The 23,299-nt window shown below is 32.1% G+C and overlaps 1 long non-coding RNA gene across 1 annotated transcript; it reads right to left on the bottom strand.

Annotated features, from left to right (window-relative positions):
* Positions 1-355: 355 nt before the first annotated feature.
* LOC148210210 (uncharacterized) lies at positions 356-1,500 on the bottom strand. Its single transcript, XR_015792323.1, has 2 exons — positions 1,422-1,500; positions 356-719 (listed from the first exon to the last, which is right to left on the bottom strand). It is a non-coding gene; the product is annotated as an uncharacterized LOC148210210 (long non-coding RNA).
* Between the last annotated feature and the right edge of the window lie 21,799 nt (positions 1,501-23,299).

Genomic DNA, 23,299 nt, shown 5'->3' with positions numbered 1-23,299 from the left:
ATGTTATGTTTAAGCATGTTTGGGTATCTCGGGAGAGAACCATGCTATTTGGGCATTCAATATTCTTGGTCTACTAGAGCATAGTTAGCAAGGGGTGAAAGCATCTGAGCGAATCCCCCTCGATTTACATTCAAATTGTTTATTCGTAGTAATCTGATTGTTCTTTGTATTGGATGCTCTAGCATCGTACTGAAATTTTTCTGTAGCTGTATTCTTCTACTATTTACAATTTATTTTCATCGTATTCACAGTACTTCAATCAAACCCTTTTTATTTCTCTCTGGTGTTCTGAACTGTTAAGTCGAAGTATAGCAATAATCCCTGTGGAAACGACCTTATTTTGCACTACAATCGATTATTCAATGTATATATATACTTGCATTAATTTTCTCTTAATTAGTTGTGAGCAAGCGAACAGTAAGCCAGATAATATCCCTCATATAGGCGTCATCCCCAAAAGAATGGTAACCTTAAGGATACTTCATCAAATTAGGTGGTCTCGTCTCGCGATGATGCATAAGCTAGATGATATCCCTCATATAGGTGTCATCCTCGAAAGGATGGTAACCGTGAGGATACTTCACCAAATTAGGTGGTCTTGTCCTGCGAGCTAGATGCATAAGTTGGATAATATCCTCCATGTAGGCGTCATCTCTGAAAAGATAGTAACCGTGAGGATATTTTACCTAATCAGGTGGTCTTGTCAATCCTTGGAGTATCTTTGCAGCAAGAGATAGAAACAAGTCAACAAATAAAAAAAAGGAGAAATAGGAAACCAAGATGAAGGACAAACCTTGATAACTAGGTGAACAGCAAAAGTTGATATCCCAATCCCAATAGAAAAAATGGCACAATAAAGTTAACTCCTAAAAAAAAGGAAGCATTTAAAAAAAAAATGTTGGGAGAAAGGCTTTAAGTTCAAAATGAATTTTTAGTAAAAAAAAATGTTTTCAATTAAAAAAATGTAAAAAAAAAAACTAAACTAAAATCTTTTATGCCACATGGCAAGGAGTGTTAAAAAAATAATTAAGAAAAAAAAAACTTTTGAAATCCTCCTCGGTATGGAGCTTTTGTAAAAATTATTTTAAAATATATATATATTTATACTTTTGAAATCTTTTCTGCCACATGGCAGGGAAGTTTTGTAAAAAAAAAAAAATTAAAAAGTGTTAAAATTTTTTTTAAAATATATGTATATTTTTTAAATCCTCCCTACCGTCAGCAGGGAGGTTTTGTTAAAAAAAGTGAGAAAAAACCTTCTCCCACTATCAGCAGAGGTCTTATTTCTAAAAAAATAATAATAAATAAATATCTCTCCTATAAGGGATGTATTTAAGAAAAACAAAAAAGAAGTGTAAATAAAAGAGGAATAATGATGTGTTGAATGATTTCTCCCTTCGCCCACAAGCATCAAAGCCTACCTTAGGTGGAAGAAATAAATTGCCAGATCGCACTACACGAAGACAAAAGATAGTCATAAATGGCTAAAGAGAAAAAAAAACAGAGAAGAAGAAATTTTGAAGCAAATCTACCTAAAGGCTCAATTTATAGGCAAGAAGTTGGGGTTTAAACTAGAATAATAATCCAAATCTCAATTCAAATAGAATTCCTCATTCAAATTCGAGTTGGAAATTTGATTGGATTCCTAATTTAAATTTGACCCAAATCAAATCTCAATTCGAATAGGATGCTTATTCAAATTCGAAATCAAAATTTGATTGTATTTCAACTCAAATCAATTCAAATCCAAGTACGATAAAGATTGCAGTTTGAATCCAAATGAAATAAGAATTCTAATTTAAATTTTATTATCTTGGTAGGATTTTTAATTTGGGCATATTCCAAATTTTAGAATTTTACCAAATTTCAATTTCAATTTGGCCATATTCCAAATCAAGATTGGGGTAAAAATTCAAACTCAAACTTTACTCCTATTCAATTCCAAATTCGAAATCTTGGTAGAATTTTTTATTTGGGCATATTCCAAATTTTACAATTTTACCAAATTTGAACCTCAATTTGGCCATATTCCAAGTCGAGATTGGGATAAAAATTCAAATTCAAACTTTATCCCAAGTTAAAATGTGTAGAATTTTAAATTTAGTCATATTCCAAATTTTACAACTTTACCAAATTTGAATCTCAATTTGGCCATATTCCAAATCGAGATTGGGAGAAAAATTAAAATTCAAGTTTTATCTTATTTAAGTTAATATTGGTAGAATTTTTTATTTGGACATATTCTAAATTTTACAACTTTACCAAATTTGAATATCAATTTGACCATATTCCAAATCGAGATTTGGGTAAAAATTCAAATGCAAATTTTACTCCACTTCAAGTCAAAATTTGGGCATATTCCAAATTTATCAAACTTTTAATTGAATTCAAATTTTCAATTTGGTCATATTACAAATCCAGATTTGCTTCAAAATTAAATACTAAAATATTTTCGAAATTAATCCACAACTATGTTTGGTATAAATGTCGAAAAGGGGGCATTTGTAGAACCATAAATTTTGGGTCAATCATAAACAGGCATGTCACTATCTATTTTATTTAGGGATCAATTATAAATTAACCCTAAAATTAAAATTTAAGACAATCTGACAATTTGAAATATTGTCACATGTCTTTCATCGGGCTCCTAGATTGAATTTAATTGGTTTAATTTTGTCATATAAGAATTTGGTCCGGAATCAATTTAGTTCAGAAATCCATTAGACTGTATTTTGGCCCAAAACACAAATTACCATAAAAATAGATGGATTGATATTTAAATAAGTTTAAATTCATTTAAAGAATTTGGCTAGGTACAAATCACTCTGGCCCAAATCTTTTGAAATTAAATTGGGCTTCTAACCCAAATAGAGCCCAATCCACTTATTGAGTCCAAAATTACTCAAGCTCAAAAACCTATTAAGCCTGTGGAAACCTCTATAAATAAAGGGGGTTTCTCTCATTTTCAAAAGTTCAGAATTTCATAATTGAGAGAATTCAAACCCAATTAAAGACTCTTTGAAGACTTGAAGATTCGAAGACCAACTTGAAGACTTTCAAATAACATAGAACTTCGATCCAAATTCAAGAACAAGCATCACAATCTTCACATCAAGTTCGATAGAAATAATCAGAGGATAAATATTAGAGATTGTAGGAACCCCAAAATATAAATAAAAATTGTATTTAGTCTACGAAATATAATTTCTCCAGAAATCTCATGTGAACACTACCGTATTGAGCTTTGATCGATTATTTGTGACCATATCCTTGAGCTACTGAACAAACGGTGCAGCAATTGAAACGGTGTGTTTTTGCTAGTCTTCTTGTTGATACTTTTTCTTTTGTTGCTAATTTTAGCGAGGAGATTGATTTGACTCAGCAACATCTTGACCTTCAATCTTATTCATGTGGAAGCGATCATATAGTCCCTCTCTTTGACCATCTTTGTTAGTAGGTCGAATTTCTTCTCCATATTTGCCATTTTTCTTTCATGGTGGATGTTTCACTCATCATCACGGTGTACATGACGTTCATATCATATGTATCCTTGAGATGAACAAAGCAAGAAGAAAATTCACTCTCTAAACTGGAATTGAACAAGGTGTCCATCATTTCTTTAGCACGATGGCGAGTAATTGAACCTGTGTAGGAGTCGCTTGAGACAACAATATTTGATGAAGCTTCCCCTTGCTGTCGTCACTTTTTGGTTGAGCGAAATAGATGAGAGAAAGAGATGTCCCACTGAACGTACCAATTTATTTGCGAGGAATTTATGAGAAGATAAAACTCTAATTTAATGAATTTATGTTGAAATTATTTATGTGAGTGTCACAATCTATAATGTATAATTCTCTTATACTTTCTCTCGGATGAAAACTTTGATTTGAGGGCTGATGAGCTTGTTCTCGAATCAATGAAGTTTGTGACTTCAGCTTCTTGCTTGTTGAAGGATTTTTTGCATCTTCAGGTTTTAGCCTGTTGAAGACTTCAGTTATAAAGCTTGATGAAGTCTTTGCCTATACAACTTGATGAAGTTCTTTTGCTGGAAGCTTTGGAAGTTCTCCAGCTTGTAGCATTACGAAGTTCTTCGGCTACGCATCTTGATAAAGTCTGCAACTTGTTGCTTGACAAAGTTTTTTCGATTACGAAGTTTGACGACGAGTCTTCGACTTGCAATAGATGAAGTTCTCTGGCTTGCAGCATGATGAAGTTTTTGGCTTATTGTTTGACGCAATATTCAACTTGTAGATTGTGGATGGTTCTGGATGCTTGTAGATAATTCTAAATGTTTATTAATGCTTATGATTCCTATGATGACTCAGAATCTGAATCCTTCAAATAAAAGGTGACCTTAGAGTTTTAATTGGTCTTATGTGACTCTCCTTTTTATGAGCTCACATGGTTTGAGCCTAACCTCCTTATGGGCTGGTCTAATTGGTCGATGTCATTAGACAGCGATAAAAAAGACATCTGACATAATCTGATTTGTCGATTTTAAAATTTATTTGGGACATGTGTAAATTTGTGATTGGTCCTTAATATAACTCTAAAATAATGACGTGAGATTTAATAATTGGCCAAATTTTATTAGTCAGCACTCATACTTACAAATTTTTTAATTATGTATATACTATAATCCTATAAATAGTCTTGTAAATATACCACAAAAGTGATAAGAATTATACGTGTTCTATCTAGCTTCAGTTAATCGCTTCTTAGTATTTATTGGGATTTTTTAACACCTAAATGACATGATAAAAACAACCTGCCAATAATATCATTATACTTATGAATTATAAAACAAAAACTAAAGGAAGAGTAAAAGCATATAAAAAAAAAAAACATCTGAATTTTTTGTTATGAATTATAAAACAAAAACTAAAGGAGGAGTAAAAGCATATTAAAAAAAAATATTTGAATTTTTTATCATCCCTAATGTACAGATATGAAGATACAAGTTTAGAGACATGTAAATAAATTTTTGGAAGATAAACTTTAGAGGGATAAATAAAAAGATTTAAAAAAAATAGTGAAAGAAAAGTTAAAAGACAAAAATAGAAAAATTTTAGAGAAAAAAAAGTAAAGTCGAGAAGAAAATATATGTTAAAGAAAAAATAATAAATTAGAAAGAAATAGGAAAATTACAGTGGAAACAAATTTAGAGATAAAAACAAGATTCAAATTATAATTTTTAGAGAAAATAAATAAATAGATAGATAAATAAAAGTTACAATGAAACAAAATTGAACTAGAAAATAAGATATAATTTTAAGAGGAAAAAATAGATTCAGAAGAGAAATAAAAGTTATAAAAGACGAAATTTTAGAGAGAAAAAAGTTCAAACAATTATTAAATTTTCTAGAAATGAAATTGATCCATTAGAAAAAAATAAAAAATAAAAATACATAGAGATGAAAAATTTGGAGACAGACAAATAATAATAAATATTCAAAATATGAAAATTTTAGAAGAAAAAAATAAATTTTGTAGAGAGAAATTTAGATTTTTTAGAGATAAATATGAGAATGCAAAAAAAATTGAGTATTCTAAAAAAAATCAGATTTTGGAAAACATAAATCTATTTTTGAAAACTACGTTTTTTTTTCTAAAATTTCAAAATGATTTTTTGAAAAAACAAAAAAACAGAAAATTAAATGGGTTATCAAACCATTCATGTTTTTAAACAACCATAGATAAAAATTAAAAGCGAAATAGTTATCAAAATCAACCTTTTTATTTTACAAAGTATCCTCTCTTGACTTGAATGAACAAGCCAACATATAAGCGGAGAGAGAGAGAGTTTAAGAAAATAAAACATGGCCACGTGACCTCGAGAGGGCATTTAAGAGCCAATAAATAAAATGTGAGGAGTTATTTGAATTTTCCCACAAACATTGAAGATCATAAAGGCAATAATTGAACCCTAAAGCAAACTAAAGAATAGGGTCAATTCAAAAGTTGGATCTATAAATGACCCTCCAACAGTCATATGAGAAATGGTCAGTTGAGACATCTCATTAAATTATATAATTAATTCATATGAAATAATTTTCGAGGCTTAGAGCCCATTCCAACTGTTATCTCTTGTATATATATGTTAATTAAATTATAAATTTCGTTGCTATAATTTTGAATATCATATCTATTTGACAACCCGAATGTAATTTAACTAGTTAAGTTAATACTTTGGACCATATTCAGAGGTTTTTTTCCTTTTTGTATGGGCTCACAGTGGTGTGCGTTCTGTAGGGACGTGTTGGAAGACTTTGACCATTTGTTGTGGACATGTCAATTTGCGCATAGTTCATTCATTTCTTTTGGGTGTTTTAGAGTGGCATTGACCCGTAGTAGGGATTGTAGGACGATGATGGAGGAGGTGTTGTCTTCTCTATTTCCTGACAATGGTCGTTTTTTGTGGCAAACTTGCTTTTTTGATACTTTGTGGTGAACTTGGTTGGAGAGGAACAACAGAATTTGTAAGGGTGGAAAACTGTGCGGATTCTATTTGGGATCTTATTTGCTCTTTACTTGTGGGGTTCGGCTCTAAGGCACAATTTGTAATTTTCAACTAGATGTTATTCTTTTGGATTGAAGCCCTTTTCTTTGGTGGGCATCCTCTATGCCTTCCTTGTTTTGTTTTTCATTTTTCTCAATGAAAGTGTGGTTTCTTATAAAAAAAATTGGTTAAGGCATGTATTGTCGATCAAAAGGTCGTGTGTTCGCACCCATACCCTTCACTCCCACATATATATAGTGCTACGTTTTAAAATTTTCAATTACCTCCGTAAAAAATACTTATGTGCATATTATCCATTAGATAAATTTTGATTTAATTAGTTAGTGTGGCATAGTAGATAATTGGTAATTGGAAAAATTAATGGATACATTACTTTAACAACATCCTGTTAATGAGGTTAAATTTACGTTTCGGTCTCTAATATTTGGGTGTTTTCAATATAGTTCGTATATTGTTTAAAAGTTTCAATTTTGTTCCTTTTTTTCATTTTCAATTTAGTCTCCAATCATCGGTAGATGTAAAACAATGATATTTACCTAACATAATACTCAGTCATCTAAGAGACAAACGTTTCTAATTCCTCTTACAATTCTAAAAATTTTGTAGAAATTTCGTGTTTTCTTTTCCGGACACCTTTTTTCTCCTTCAAATTTCTACCAATTCACTAAATTATGTCATATAAGTTTATCGTTATTCACTTTTAACATCCATCAACGGTGAGGGACTAAATTGAAAAATATAATAACATAAGGGACTAAGTTGTGATTTTAAAAAAAATAGGGACTAAAATTGAAAAATAACGAAATATTAGGGACAATAACATATATTTATATCTCAAACCCTACTTTATTTTTTCTACTTCCTACCACACAATTAGGGCATTAATTTTTTAGGTCTTGGAGTCACATTATTTTCCTACCCTATGATGTTGTGTTTGACATAATTGCCATAAAATTTATTTACTAAATTATATCTTTTTGGAGGTTGATAAGCTCCAACTTTTTTTATTGTTGCTTTTTTTGATGCAATCATTTTCTTTCAAAAGCTCAAACTATGGGTTTGCTTCGTGGAATGGCAAATGAAATATTATTTTTAAAGAAAAAGTGAAAGATGTAAAATGAAGCTGTCATGAGGGAGAAATTTTTGGAATTTTCATGTCCAAAATTCCCTTTTATTTTAACGAGTTTTTAGCAATATTAAAATTATTTTCTTTTTCTGTGTATAAAATAAAAAATTCAAACTGATAAATAGGCATGTTAATTTATTCAACAAAACAATATCAAATTCTTTTAAAGTATTTCTCTTTGTATTCTAATAAGCCTTATTTCTACATAATTTTCCAAGGTGAAATTCGGCAAGCTGATTAGGTAAATTAAGTGGAGCAAGTTGGGCAGGAAGACATAAGAACATACACCCCGACATGCAGGTCAGTACAAAGTATAAATCTCTGGGTCGTTTTCAGACAAAATTATATATCTAATGGAGTGGAGTGATGACAAATTTATAGGAATTAAATAGAAATATCTATGTCACGATAATCATTAGTCTGTTGCCCAACTATATGAGGGGGTTGTCGGATTTTTTACCTTTTACTTGCGGCTTCTAAGTAGGTGGTATCGAGCTCTGCATGTTGGCGTCATGATGAGATTGTACTATTCCCGATCCACGTGGCATTCATTGGGGTTTCTCCTCCCAAAAAAGCCAATTGGTGCACGTTATTCTAATTATATAAATAACATTGGAAACTTTCAACCATGTAACAACACTAAAGATTATGTATTGAGATTCAATCTTGTGTCTGTGTGTGTTTTTTTAGGAGAAAGAAGTAAAATAATAAATGAAACAGGTTTATTTGGTAATTTCACGGGGAAAAATATCACCATCAATTTTATTAATTATTGCACACCTCAAGAAGTAGTTAAACCTACTCCATTTGCAAGATTTCTATTCAATTTGCTTAATATATTAAAATCAGAGATATAAATTTTCATAAATTATTCTACTAATTTTTATATATACAACCTTTCGACTTATGTACAGCAAATTTATCTTATAATAAAATATTTTGTAAAAAGTGCCTAAATATAAGAACGCATATATATCACTGATGAATTTTGTATTAAGTACCAATGATTAAAAAAATGGTACACCAGTAGTATACTTTATGTCAGTATATTAATAATATTTTGTTATCACACATAAACAATATAGTAGTGATTTACTTTATATTATTGATTAACTTTATCAATATAAAAAGAGGGTATATCACTAATTGTATGAGAGAACAAATTGTGGAAATGGCCATTATCATTCCGTCAAATAAATTTGCAAATATAAATCCTAATATAGTCAACTAACATATATATTTAAATAGAAAATACTAGCTCATCTCCAAATAGGAAAAAAAAATGTCACATATTTGATAGGGTAATAACCTGTATCTTAGTTTGTAAGAGTTTTTCTTTTTTACAACAAAAAGGAAAACAACCAGGAAACACAAACAGAATCATAAAAAACAATAATGCGAGAAATAGCCGCAGGCACCTCCTCAAGTCACACCCAATCCAAATGCCAAGATAAAGCCAAACTAGCCTGTTGGTGTACAGCGCGATTACCCTCACGATGGATGAAATGAAAAGAGATGGGATTTGAAAAAGAACAACAGTCACGAATCTGTGACAAAAGTGTTAAGGACAACGGTATCCCAAGTACCCATAAGTATCTCTACAATCCTTTTGTTTGCCACACAAAGCCTTAATAGTCAAAACTGTTATATTTAAATAATCGACATAGCATCACATGGTGCTACAGACTTTTGTCTGCTATAGTGCTGCGACGCTACTCTCTCGGTCAACAAGGCCTTTCAACGTGCAGCCTCCAATTCTTTTCATTCTTACTTTGTTCTACTTTCGTTTTGGATCCACATTCCCAACAATTTCCCACTTGGAGACAAAACGACAATCTTGTCTTCCACTACAACAACAGTGTCAATCTTCTCGGCAAACAACCAAGGTTCTACTCCCGCTACAACAGCAGCTCTGACCATCTTGACAAACAACCAAGGCTCAATCCATACTTGCCTTGAGACTAGGCAACCTACGTGATCTCGTCTCCCAAACGTAAAAGACACAACCACGTACTCCGACTCGAACTAAGTGGTACCTCCCAATACTTCCTTATTCGATCGCATCCAACGACTCCCAAAGAAAGAAGTTGACTTGACATCCCCATTCAAGTATGTTAACAAGCTAGAGACTCGAACATCAATCTCAGAACCAACTGTAGTCTTCCTCTTTGATGCATTCTTTCACCTATGCGACTTTATCGATTTGCTAAACCATCTGACAACTTGGGGCTATCACCTGACAACCTACTAAACTTTTTTTCGTTTTCTTATCCTGACCTACCAATTATTGAATCTGAACTTATGGATCTATCATCGTTGTCAATGTTGGTTATATCCTATCTTCATCTAAACCATCTGCAACTTTGTGCATCATCTATTTTCTAGATCTTTTGGCAACATCAAATCTCGTTGTGTACATTGTAGATGCCTTGTGGCTAACAACCACCAACTCGGATCCTCTAGTGAGTTTTCACATGTTTTCAGCAAACTCACTTATGTAACTATCATCATCCAGCTTCCCTACGGATATTAAATCCAATCTGATGTTGGATACGTACTGACATTATACAGAACCAACTCAGTCCCACTATCGGTCTTCTTACTTATATCTCAAATTCCTCTGGTCTTTGAGAGCCTACCATTTCTCGTCCTCACCATGTCATAGTTGCCTGCAGTGAAAGATATGAACAAACTTTTTTCTAAAGAGATGTATAACGAAGCTGCACTATCCACTACTTATTTTGATGACAGGTCTACCAGCTTTGTGTTACTCTAAACACAAACATGAGCCTCATGCACAACAACGTTTGTGCTCGCATCTAACTGTTTTAGATCCTCCTTCAGCTTCCTGCAGTGTATATCTTGTAATGACATTTCTTATGGGAGTAAAAACATTTGACCCCTTCATTCCCACTCCTCCTGATATTTCTCTAATGTCTGTGTTCATACTCAACCTTTTCTTTGCCTTTATGTTGAACCTCTAGTGCTAATCCTGAAGAAGTGCCAGAACCAGAAGTGGATGCGGAATTTTCTCTTTTTTCCTCAAATCTCCTCAGCAATTGCAGCATCACAAATATTATAAAATTTTAAGCTCTTGTCCCCTAACTAATTAGACAATAGTCTTCATCGTTTCTCAACTATCAAGCAAAGAAGTCAATAGAAGAATAACGCTCACCTCATCAATAAAAGTGATCTTCACCAACGCTAACTGATTGATCAAGTTAATGACTTCATTTATGTGGCAGTTGACTGATGCCTTTTCATCCATACGAATGTTGAAATATCTCTTAACGAGATATACGGTGTCGTTGGCATAGGGTTTTCATATATGTTCGTCAGTGCCTCCACCAGACCTATTATCGTTGTGTCATTCGCCACTAGACTCGCCAAATTCATAGATAAACATAGTCTGATAGTTGCAACTACCTGTTCATCTGTTTTTACCTATTCTTTATCCACATCCCAACTAGTCGTTCCTTCAAGTTTTTGTGTATATTCTTGCAGGTTAGATAATCCTTGACCTACATCTTTCAAAATCCAAAGTTTGCTCCTCCAAAGCTCATAATTGCTTTGAAACTGGACTTCTCAACTAACCACATGACTCTAAACTTAAAAGCTCTAATGTCACTTGTTAGGGAGAACGATACCCCCGTACCCCCAAATATCTCCACAACCACAATGGTATGATTTTGTCCTCTTTGGGCATAACTCGAACCTTTTGATTTCACTCAAAAGGCCTCTACCAATGGAGATAATTATTCTCATCTATATACCATGGATCACTCTCTTCCCTAACTAATGTAGGACTTTGTTTGCACACCTTGCTGTTGGCTTTTTGGCCCTTAATCTCGGTTATTTAATTTAATTAATTAATGTTTTGATGATAACAAACACACTTAGTATTAACTGTTTTTTGTGTATTAGAATTATTGTTATGAAGCATAAATTTATTATGAGCTTCAATAATATTATATGATAATACATATTTTGTTTAACAAACTTAAAATTAACAATTTTAATGTTTCGAAGTGTTCATCGCGTAGAGCTTGATGCAACGATTCCAACGCTTTTTGAATTACCTCAATCGTAGCTCAAACGAAGAAGTTATGACCAACAAAAGTTCAAAGAATATATACACGGCAGATGATGTGACAATTCAAGAAAGAAAGTACCAAAAAAAGAGAAAAAAATAGGAAAAAAAAAACTAAAGTTACCGTGGGTAATTTGAAGAAAATTAAAAGAAAAAGGCAAACAGAAGCGCTGACATGAGTTGTCATTTAAAAAAAACAAAAAAGAGGAAGATAACCGTTGAGAAGGTTTTACTATATATATAATTTTTATATTATTATTATTATTTTATTCAATTAAATCTCTACCTTTGATCTTGAATCATTTGAGATCCAATTAAATCTGATTTCAATTTTCTTTCCAATTTTTCCTCCTCTATTTAAACCTCACTTCTCTTAAAATTTTAACAATCTTTTATCTCCCAATTTTCTCTCTAATCTTCTTCTCTCCAAAGCTTCATTGTTTATTTAAATTTCTTGAGAGAGATTTATTTTGAGAGAGATCTTTGTGTTTCTATTTTTTTTTCTCTTAGCCAAATTGAGGGCTTTTATTTGTACAATTTTTCTAACAAATTTGTGAGCGAAAATTTGTATATCTACTCTTTGAGAAAGTTTGTAAGCTTGTGCATTCAAAATTTCAATTCTTGTGAGGGTTTCTTTTGAACCCGAAAAAGAGTGTTGTAACGGTTTGATCCTAAACCATGGAAAAGATCGGGTTTGTTCTTGCTTCCAAAAAAAGAACATTGTACCGATTGGACGCTAAGTCGTGGAAAGAGTCAAGTTCTTCAATTGAACATCCAAGAGGAGCTTGGAAAGTGGAGTAGGCCGGTGTTGCCAAACCACTATAAAATTTCTGATGTCATTTTCTCTAACCCTTCTCTATTTAATTTTTGCAATTACTTTTCTTTATTACAAATTGTATGAAATTAATTGTTCAAATTTGTTATTCATGTTTTTGTTCAATATTTACATTTCGACTAATTATGGTGTATGTATTTCTAATTTATTGTTTAATTTGTGATAAAATTAATTGTTTCTAAAAAGTTTACTTATTTGTTTAATTTAGACCCATCGTAGTAAAAAGTTTAAAAAGTTTCATTAAACCTTATTCATCCCCCCTAGGATTGTCATACCAATCCAACACTTGCAACCCTAATAATCCTCCACCCGAACAAAGTGCCACTTGTATCTTGCCTCAAATAGTCATGCACTCATCTACTATCGGCCGACAACGAGAGCCTACTTTCTATCCAATACGTCCAAATAGAGCACTTGCGACACGAACCACATTGTAGGAACACCTGGTGTCGTTCTATCACACCTTCAATCTCCTCCCTCGAACAAAGTACACCATTCTTCCTATTGGTCTATCTGACTGTGATAGGCTCCCTATCAATATACATCGACTTGTATAGGGCATGTCTTGCTGTCACTTGAGCACATAGCATGTCTTTGCTTGCCACCTTGAGCACTTTTTGTTCGATCTAGAGATCCATCCACAATGTTTGTAATGGCTATAAGGCTCAACCAATGACTCTTTTCAGTCCTGTCTCTAATGATTTCTCCCACAAAGCTAGGATTTTTACCATGACTCTAATACCACTTATTGAGAATCCCCAAGTATCTCCACAATTATAACAGAAATTGTTTATCACAAGTGTACGAATCAAGTTTTAATATAGTTGGTAAGTCAATGCAGATATTTTTCTTTGGATTATGTTTCTAGCTCACTCAAGTACCGTAGATAGAATCGCTCAATTTTATTTAGAGTATCGAATCAAATGAGAGAGTATATATGAAAGTCAACAAACATGTAATAGAAAAGAGAAAGTTAATGAGAACAAAGTTATTTTCCTTGTTTACAAGGTTAAAAAGAAGTTAAATTGGTTCTGTTTTCTACCGTTTTACACTCAGAAACCGTGTTTTAAGCTTATTATAGTGTCCAAAACTTTTCATTTGGAGTTATCTTAGGTTATACATGCATATAGGACATTTTTACATCATTTATAGTTGATTTCTAACGAAAATTATAATTTTATGCAAGAAAAATAGAAGTTAGGTGCCTTGTCCAATTCCTAGAATGCCCTTAATGTAAAACACAAGTTTTTGTGTTTTATGCTAACATCAATGCATTATCTCCCTCTCTTCATTCATCATCCTCAAGTAATCATTTCAGCTTTAGACACTTTACTCTCAGCTTACTTACATCTTCCTTTTAAGTTTTGAGTTATTATTCTTTTAAACTTTGCTTATTTCAAGTTCATCTTTTATTTTCCAGCTTGTTATTCTTGAATTGTAAGTTTGATCTTATTCAATCAAAATTGTAGCAAATTCTTTGATATTCATCTCTCTCTCTCTCTCTCTCTCTCATTACGAAGTTGTAATCACAAAATCTTGTGGAATCGACCGAGTATTACTCCTCAATCTTGAAAGAGAACGGGTTAGAGTCATTCTGGTTACAACTCTACTATTTCCAGCTTGGAAAAATTCTATTCATCTTTTAATCATGTCTCTTATTTTCATCAATGTTAAATTTTGTTTTTACTCTAAAGTTATGAACTAAATTTATTTTTCCAAGCCCGATTATAGATAGTTAGGGATGAACGTATACCTTCAAAATCACTTAGACATAAGAAGATGGCGAAGCAAAACCGATGAAAAATAGTGAGAGGCGCCGATGCTTAGTTGGAAAAAAATTGTTGTATTTTTAGTTAATTCGAAGTAACTGGATTGGGTTTATTGCATTGAGTTTTAAAATACCAAAACCAACATTATCCTTGATATTTGTTATCCCAAATTCAATTGCAAAGTCACCGATCAACATCATTTTCATTAAAAAGACTTCATTTGTCCCTGAGGATCGATACTCGAAATACTTATTCCATTTTACTACTTGTGACGAGTGTACACTTACGCTCTATCATTTATTTTCATTCCAAAATCCCAATCAAAAAGTTCCTATGGAATTGATTTCACCTATTGAATCTGTGAACCAATTACTTAATTACTCAAGATTGAATGAACTATTGATTCTATAGGCCAAGAACTCTCAAATCTCAACTGTATCTCTCGAGTGCAAGCTAATTCTCCTTGCTAATTAAGAAACCAATATCTTTATCTAGTTTCAATAACAAATAAGACTTTAATGAATAAGTCTTTTAATGACCTCCAAATTACTTCTAAATCTCCCGATCTTAAAACGCCTTTAGTTATGCATCCAAGTTCTAATTCTAAACCATCGCTTTCAAGCATATGATTTTAAGTCTAAGATCAATTAATCTATGGCCAATAGATTAAAGGCATGAAGCATAGAGAAACACAAATAAAATATTCAAATGAATTCAATCAAGAGAACCGAACAATTAATCAATAAAGTTAAATGGCTATATCAGTCCTTAAGATAAGAGGTTTAGCTACTCATATTCAATGTAAAACAATAAAATCCCAATGAGAATTCAATAACAAAACTAGAGGAAACAAGGGAAATGAAAAGAAACTAAATTTGGCGGGTCAATCGTTCGTTCCCAAAACGACCTCCACGATCTTAAGCCTTGAAAGTCTCTTTTCTAAGCTCTACAATGGTCTTCTTACCCTCCAAATAAGCCAAAAAGGTAAATTTCCAAAAAAAATCTCTCTAAAACTCATCCTTTTTTGTGGCTAAACAACTCTATTCCTTATAAAAAAAATAAAAATAAAAATAAAAGAAATTAGTACAACAGCGTTGATATGCTATAAGCAGAGTTTGGATGCTCTAAATAACGTTGTGACGTTACGCAGCGTTGAGACGCTGTGGCAGATTTTCCAAGGATGCCTTTAGTTTGTAGCATTGAGGCACTACAGACAGCATCTTAACACTATCTCCTCGAGGTTTAGGCTTCAGTCTTTATTGTGTACTCTTCCTTGGTAACTTTGACCCCAATTTTTCTCTCAAATTAATCGAGTAATGTTTCATTTCTTCTCAATTGTTAGTTTTTCAAATTGTATCTTATGTGCGAAAATCTATCATAAATAAACAAAAATTAAACAAATAATTCTCATATAAATCTCATGAAATAGCTCACATAGTGTATTGTCAACAATCTTTTTGTTTGCCACACAAACCCCTGAAAGCTTAAAAAGGCAAGCAAACGAGCCCAATAAGGTTTAAACTTAAAGCGGGCAAATGAGCCAAGCCAAATCAATGAAATCAAGGGTATAAAACCAAAGGTGTTAAAGGCGAGCAAACGAGCACAACTGGTCAAAGCCCAAGGTCAACAAAAGACTATTGGATAAATCAAATCGTGTAGTAGAGCTTAAGAGACTTGATTTAAAGCTAATCACGACAAGAAAATAGCAAAAAAAGTTGTTCCAATAAGAGATGACTAAGATAAGATACATATTGTTATTGGGAGAAAAATTGAATTTGACATGTAAGCTACAGGGCTTGGCACATTAAAGACTGAAGCCGGACCGACTAAACCCAACTTGCTGCTATATCTTGTCTGTTGTACCTCCTCTATTCTTGTTCTACCATGAAGTGCAAATTTATTGAAGTTTGTGTAAACACTGAACAATACTTCTGCTTTGAGAGTAGGGTCTAATGTTATGGGAGAACGAAGCTAGTCATAACAAAAGAGGCACAAGCCCACAAATAAGGAGAAAGACCGAGAGGAACACTAAGTCCCCGTGGACCAGGTGCTCCTAGACCCATGTCCCGGCTAACCAAATCCTCAACGACGACCAAGTCCCGACCTCTACCACCTGATGCTTGTTTCCTACGTGCTGCCAATAAACTTGATAACGAGCTGAGTCCTCCACAAACAGTTGCTTAGTCATGTTTAGAGCCCTACAGATCAAGTTAACCAAGTAAATCTAATAAGGACTTGATCTTTTGAAACTTCTACAAATCGAAACAACCAAATAGACTAGGCAGCCACTTAGAGAGCTAGTGCAATCATTAAGAATCATCGCATTGAAGTAATATTCAATTCTTTAGCATTTCAACAGATGAACATGTAAAAAGTCGACTTACTCATATGATCTTCCTTCAAAAAGAAAAACATATAACTTAAAGATAATTCTAAAGGCGATAGGAGGTGAGCAAACAAGTTCAACATAGACAGTGAAAACAACATAACATCGAGTTTCTACTTATCTTTATGATAAACAAGATTAATAAATCTACTTGATTAAATGGGACATCAACTCCAATGGTGAATAAGGTTTGAAAAAACACATTAAAATGAACGTCGCGTGGATTTCCAAACAAGAGTCATGAAATTCTTACTACGTTCAATACAGATATTGGCTTTTAGTGACTAAAGCTTCATTGTCGTTTTAACACTAGCAAGCAATCTCAAAGATGACTTCAAATAAGAAATAGACTTTATTGATAGTGGGAAAATATTAAATCCACATTGGTTTTTATAGTCTCGTGAACTCATGATTCTAGCGCTTCATGTGTGGACCATCTTCCTTTGAAAACTTTAGTCATCCAGCCTTCATTAGAACTTGCACTTTATGCTTCAGTGAAGTACAGTTCTCAGTTGAATGACCTACAGCTCCTGCATGGTAATCACAACGAACATGCGAGTCGTACCACTTTAGATAAGGTGGTTGTAATGGCTCTACGAGTGCGGGAGCTAATAGATTACCTTGAAATAATTGGGATAAAACTCGGTATAGGATATTGGGATCGGATGAAAGTTCTCTCGCTTTAGTTGTTTCCAACTACTATGATTGTCAGGTAATGTTGGCGATATTAGTTGTGGATCATACTGCAGAACCAATAAGTTTATGGGTCGTGTAGACGGATTATATGCTGCAAATCCTTGTTGGTGCCTCCACTTGTGCTTCGAGATTACTGCCTGGACTTTATTTTTCCTTTTAATATAGCTTCTATTATTTTCAGGATGTGGCTCTTTATCAATTAAAGGCACTGGCAGTTGTTCGGCTGCTTCTCTCCATCTTTGTGCACTTTCTTTTCCTGCAATTTCTTTTCCTGCACTTTCTTTTCCTACAGTTTCTTTTTCTATTCCCTACTCAGCATGGGTCATACCTATATCATGCTTGTATTGATTTAGAAAAGAAACTTCCCCAGTTTCTTCAGCATTTCCATTGGTAACATTTTTTTTACCTTTTAAATTATTTGAGTAATTGGCCTTTGATGTTTGTCCATCTTGGAATGTGAATTCAACCTGACAGTTTGTAGGAGCTTGTTGACATTTCTTGGAAAGCTGAGCTTCATGTGATGAATTATGCTGGGAGAAGCCCTCTGTTGATTGATAAATAGGTGGGTCCATCTTAGGTGATGAACTATTATGAGGTTCAACTAAATTGTTAGGTTGAGAAATGTCCCCAACTGTAACAATACTCTTTAAGACATTGAAAATTTCTGTGACTTGTCCCTGAATCTTGTCGATGTCTTGTCTCATCTTCCTTAACTTTACATTATGCACTTCCATGACCTGTTCCTAAATCTCGTCTCTTATTTTCTTTAACTTAGCATTCAATTCTTTCAGGACCCGTTCGTGGATTTCATCTCTAATTTTCTTTAGCTCAGCATCAAGTTCTCCCATTTTATGCTGCTTTATGTACCTTGTATATAAAGAATAGTAAATATGTGGGTTCTTGAACTATTTTTCCTAAGAGTTCGTGTTAATTATGATGTAATGTAGAATGCACAGATTTTGATTTTTTTTAAGATAGAAATTGATTTGCATGAGATGATGTGATGCAAAAGTTGGATTACAAATTAGGGAAAATTTTAAATGATTATGAACATGTGAAATGATGCATGCATAATATGATATTTTTTTAAATTTATGCTATGGACATGAAGAATGATGCATGAGAAAGTTTTTTTTTTTTAATTTATGCTATGGACATGTAAAATGATGTACGCAAAAGATAGATATTTTTTTTTTAATTTATGTATCGACACATGGAAAATGAGGCATGAAAGTGTAACAAATATGCTACAAATTACCCCCAAGTGATATGATATACACTTGATACAATCATGAATACACTACAAGCGCATGTAAATGAAATGTTAGACTCTAAACTTACCCTAAAAGGGAGAAACGTGAATATGTACATAAAATTAAACTCTAGGGTTATAAAGCCGAACTCCTAAGTTTTGGATAGAAGTGAATAAATTTGAAAGTTTTTGCATGCCTACATAAGGACATTTATAACCCCTTTGAAAGGCAATGCTTCTACCCAAAACTTAAACAAATAGCTAGGAATAAATGATTTTTTTATTCTTTTTCTTTATTTTTAAAAAAAGTGGTTCATTTAAAACCTTATGGTTAAAACTCCAAATCAACCCTAAAATTTTTTATTAAAAAACAATATGTCATGAATGACATAACAACCCACATAAAATGCAATATGAATATAGTGTGAAATTAAGTTCTAATGCATCTTATAGGATAATGGCCTTCAAATCTTCCATTTGCTTTGGCAATATGGTCGACTTGAGTGGAGAATTTCATGCACCTGCACAGGAACTGAAATTCCACGAAGGTCATACTACTCAGTCTCCGATCTAATTCTAAGGGTAATGCCCGAGTAGGAGGCTTGTGAATTTGTGTGATATGCATGGATAATGCAAACTTACAAAAGCAAATAATTAAAGCACAAAACGTGCAATAAAAAAGGAATCAACGAAAATATTTCATAAACGAGATAGTAAATTACAAAAATAATGGCTTAACTCTCTAATGTCTCTAGTGGAGTCGTCAAGCTGTCGCAACGTCATCGCGACGCGGAGTGGCCGACGTCATCTCCTGAAGAGTCTCTTTCGAGATAAGGGTTTGGAGTCGCCACCAATCATTTACGAGGTGTGATTAGTCGCCTATTTAAAAAAAAACTTGGTCTACGAAAACAGAATTTTTGGCTCGGGAGTCGACTGAGCGTAGGGAAGGTGTTAGCACCCTACGACATCCATTTGAAAACGGAACCATATTTTGTTAAAAATTATCCTATTATTTTTATTGGTCCAGAAGAAAATATTTTTATAATTTTATTTAAATGTCTCACGTTATATTCATTCACACCTTGTTATAAGATTTGAATTAATAGGTATGAGTGGCACGAAGTCCATTAGAAAAATTTTATCACCTCGAGAATATTGGAGGGTTCCAATTTCCGTCATTGGAGTTTTCGAAATAATTATTTAGTAAAATAAATAAAAAAAATAAAAAAGAAATAAAACAAAATTATGGCACACGTAAAGATTCGAACTTTAATATTCTAAACCTACCAAGACCTTAGGATACAACTTAACTGTTTTTTTTAAAATACAAACGTTTATTATTTTTTAATTTTGTTAAAAAAATGAAAAAAACATTTTCATTTAAAAAGGGAAAAAAATCTTTTATATAAAATAATTATTTAGTAAAAACAATGTTTCAGAAAAATAAATTAAAAAAACATTTTGTGGCAATCATAAATGCTCGAAAAAACATTTTCATTTAAAAAGGGAAAAAAACCTTTTATATAAAATAATTATTTAGTAAAAACAATGTTTCTGAAAAAATAAATTAAAAAAACATTTTGTGACAATCATAAAGGTTCGAACTTGTATTATGGGTACCAATATCAAAAATTCTTGCCACTATGCCAAATCAAATGATGTAAACTACATATCCTTTTTAAAATACAAATATGTTATTTTTAAACTTTGTTTTAAAAAAGAAAAGAAAAAAACAATAAACGAAAATTAAAAAAAAAGATTTGAAACTCATTTTTTAAAAAAAAAAAGAAAGAAAGAAAAGAAAATCTCCCAGTTAAACTTATTTTCTTAAAATAGAATCTTATTCAAAATCTCCAAAAATTAAATAACAAACTTTAATGAGATGATTTGAGATTCATTTTAGATTAAAACAAAATTTACTTAAAAAAAATCAATTTTCTTTATTTTAAAACAAAGTCGTATTTTATTTTAAAATCTTTCATTTTCTAAATACTTTAATTTCAAGACTTTCCTGAAAAAAGATTTTTCTTTTTTTAAACACTTTAACTTTACTAATTTAAAGACATTTATTTTAAAAATCAAAACAAGATTTTTTGCCATTATCCAAAAAAATTTAAAGAAAAATAAAAAAAATAAAACTTTAAAATAAGCTTTTATTTTAAAATTTTCCTTTTCACCACTTTGAAATTCAAAACAAAATTTATTTCCAAAATCGTTTACTCTTTTTCTTAAAATTTATTTAGAAAAATTTTAATTTAGAAACAAAATTCTTTGAAAAAAAAATCTTTTTATTTTATTTGAATTTAAAAGTTAAAACAGATCTCACCTTGATTTACCAAAAAATAAATAAATAAATAAAAAATAATCTTTTTGTTTTAAAAAGAAATTTCATTTATCAAAATCTTTTATTTTTTCAAAAACATTTTTAAAATACATATTTTAAAAGATTTTGTTTTATTTTGAAAAGTTTTGTTTATTGAAAAAAATCTTTTTATTTTAAGAAAAACAATTTTGTTTTAAAAAAAGAGAAGTATCCTGCGTAGGATACTTTAAACCTTTTTTTTAAGAAAAGGGTATCAGAGTGTACCGTCTACCACCAGTTAAGTTAGCGATCTGGGAATCTTGGTTTGTCGAGGTTTTGCTTGGTTGTGGAGGTCACCAAGGCACGTGGGTTGGTCGTGTGTGCTCGTCGGTCTTTGCAGAGTTGAGGGAGTGGTGAGAGGTAGAAGATGAAGAAGAAGCTTGCCCTTTTTAAGAGAGATGAATAAAGCTGAGTTTCTAAGGGGGCTAGTACTTTTTTCTTGTGTACTCTCTGTATCCATGCGTGCCTTCCTTGTGTTTCTCCCGACTTCTTAAATACATACAAATGACAACGGTAATATGGAGAGGGTAAAAGAGAGTTAGAGGAAAAGAAGGGAGAGTTAGAGAAAAAGAAGCGAGAGTTAGAGAAAAAGAAGGGAAGGTAAGGGAGAGGAGGCCACGTTAGAGAAAAAGAAAGGGAGTAAAAGGAGAAGAGGCCACATACGTGGTTTTGACCGGGAAAAAATCAAAGAGGAAAAAAAACTGTTATTAAAAACAATCATTTAAATAAAAAACCTAATTTAATAAAAGTAAATCAAATCAAATCAAATCCTTTTAAAACAAATTTATTTACTTCTTTGTTAAATTTAATTTAATTAAAACTTATAATAAAGTAAACTTATGTTATTTTTTAATTTAAATAAAAATTAATAAAGTAAAATACAATAATTAAAATTAAAAATAAACTGGACCAAATACGGTGTCTACATTTAGTACAAGTGGAAGGTTGTTGGGATTTATGCCCTAAAGCCTCATAGTTAGTATGAAAGGACGTTAATCTCGCAGCGAGAACAACGATCTTGTTCTTGATTTTTAAGGAACAAAAAACACAGCAGCAAAATAGAAAATAAAAGGAAAGGGAAACTTACTTTTGAAGACCTTCTTCAAAAACTTCTGGTAATTCCAACGAACACCACCACTGATCTTCCCGACTATCCTCTAGGAACGAAGAACTGCTTGTGGGAGCTTCGATTTGGATATCAAAAGGGAATATTGAGAGAGTTTTTCCAAAAAAGAAATGTAGAGGGGACCGGTTTTTGCAGAACCCTTCTACCATACCCCATGTCATAACCACCTTCTCACTCCCACACGGGAGTGTTAATATTAATTAAATTAATATTATTTATATTATTATTAATAATTCATAATTCATATATAAAATAAATTAATCTTATTAATTAAATAACTATTAATCTAATTAACAATTAATTAATAATTACATATTTTTTTAATTAATTAAATAATTAACATTTAATTATTTATTTCCAAAATGAATCATATTCTAAAGCATTTCTCTCATACAACCTATAGTTGTAATGTACATCTTATGCACGTTATTTTTAAACCTATAGTTTTAGTATGAATCCTATTCATATTGATTTTTATTTGAATCTCCTTCAAATAATTTCTCTCATAATATATAGTTTCAATTTGGAATTAACCATATATTATAATGTATCAATATACGTATAATCCCTTGAGCAATTTGAACATTTCAAAATTTTCCAATAAACTTATCCTCGTTTTACCCGTTGTGAGCTAGCAAGGGAACCTAATGGACCTACAAATCAGAAGCTCCAACAATACGAGATCAATCGGTCAAACTCATTAACCGAGTTAATCAACATTTGTTAACTACGGGTCACTCCACTAAAGATTTGTAGCTACACTCTTCTCACTGCAGAATATTTACATGTCCTCGGATATACGACCATTAATGGAAAGTCAATCCTCCACGAGTGCTCATAACTCAACCTGGATCAAATTACCGTTTTACCTCTAAGTTGCATCTTATTTCTTAAATACCACTGCTCCTCTACTGAGCAACCCGGTTATGGTCGACTAATAACCAGAAGTCCCTCTCATGCCAGCGAGAGGGTGGGGCCCCTTGTTCAAGTCCCGGAGTCAGCATTTAATAGAACACTCATCTGCGTAGGGGAGATCGGAGCAATAGGGAACGCCTAGACGACGTTTTTCTTCCTGGACAACTGTAAGTAGATCGACAGGTCGTTCCGCCCCTTATCCCCGAATAAGGGTAATACGTT

Source organism: Momordica charantia (assembly GCF_013281855.1).
Source record: "Momordica charantia cultivar OHB3-1 chromosome 7 unlocalized genomic scaffold, Mcharantia_2.0 BLBB01000007.1, whole genome shotgun sequence".
In the NCBI taxonomy this organism is placed as follows: domain Eukaryota; kingdom Viridiplantae; phylum Streptophyta; class Magnoliopsida; order Cucurbitales; family Cucurbitaceae; genus Momordica; species Momordica charantia.
The sequence above is the reverse complement of the archived record's forward strand: the minus strand, read 5'-3'. Positions and strand labels throughout refer to the sequence as shown.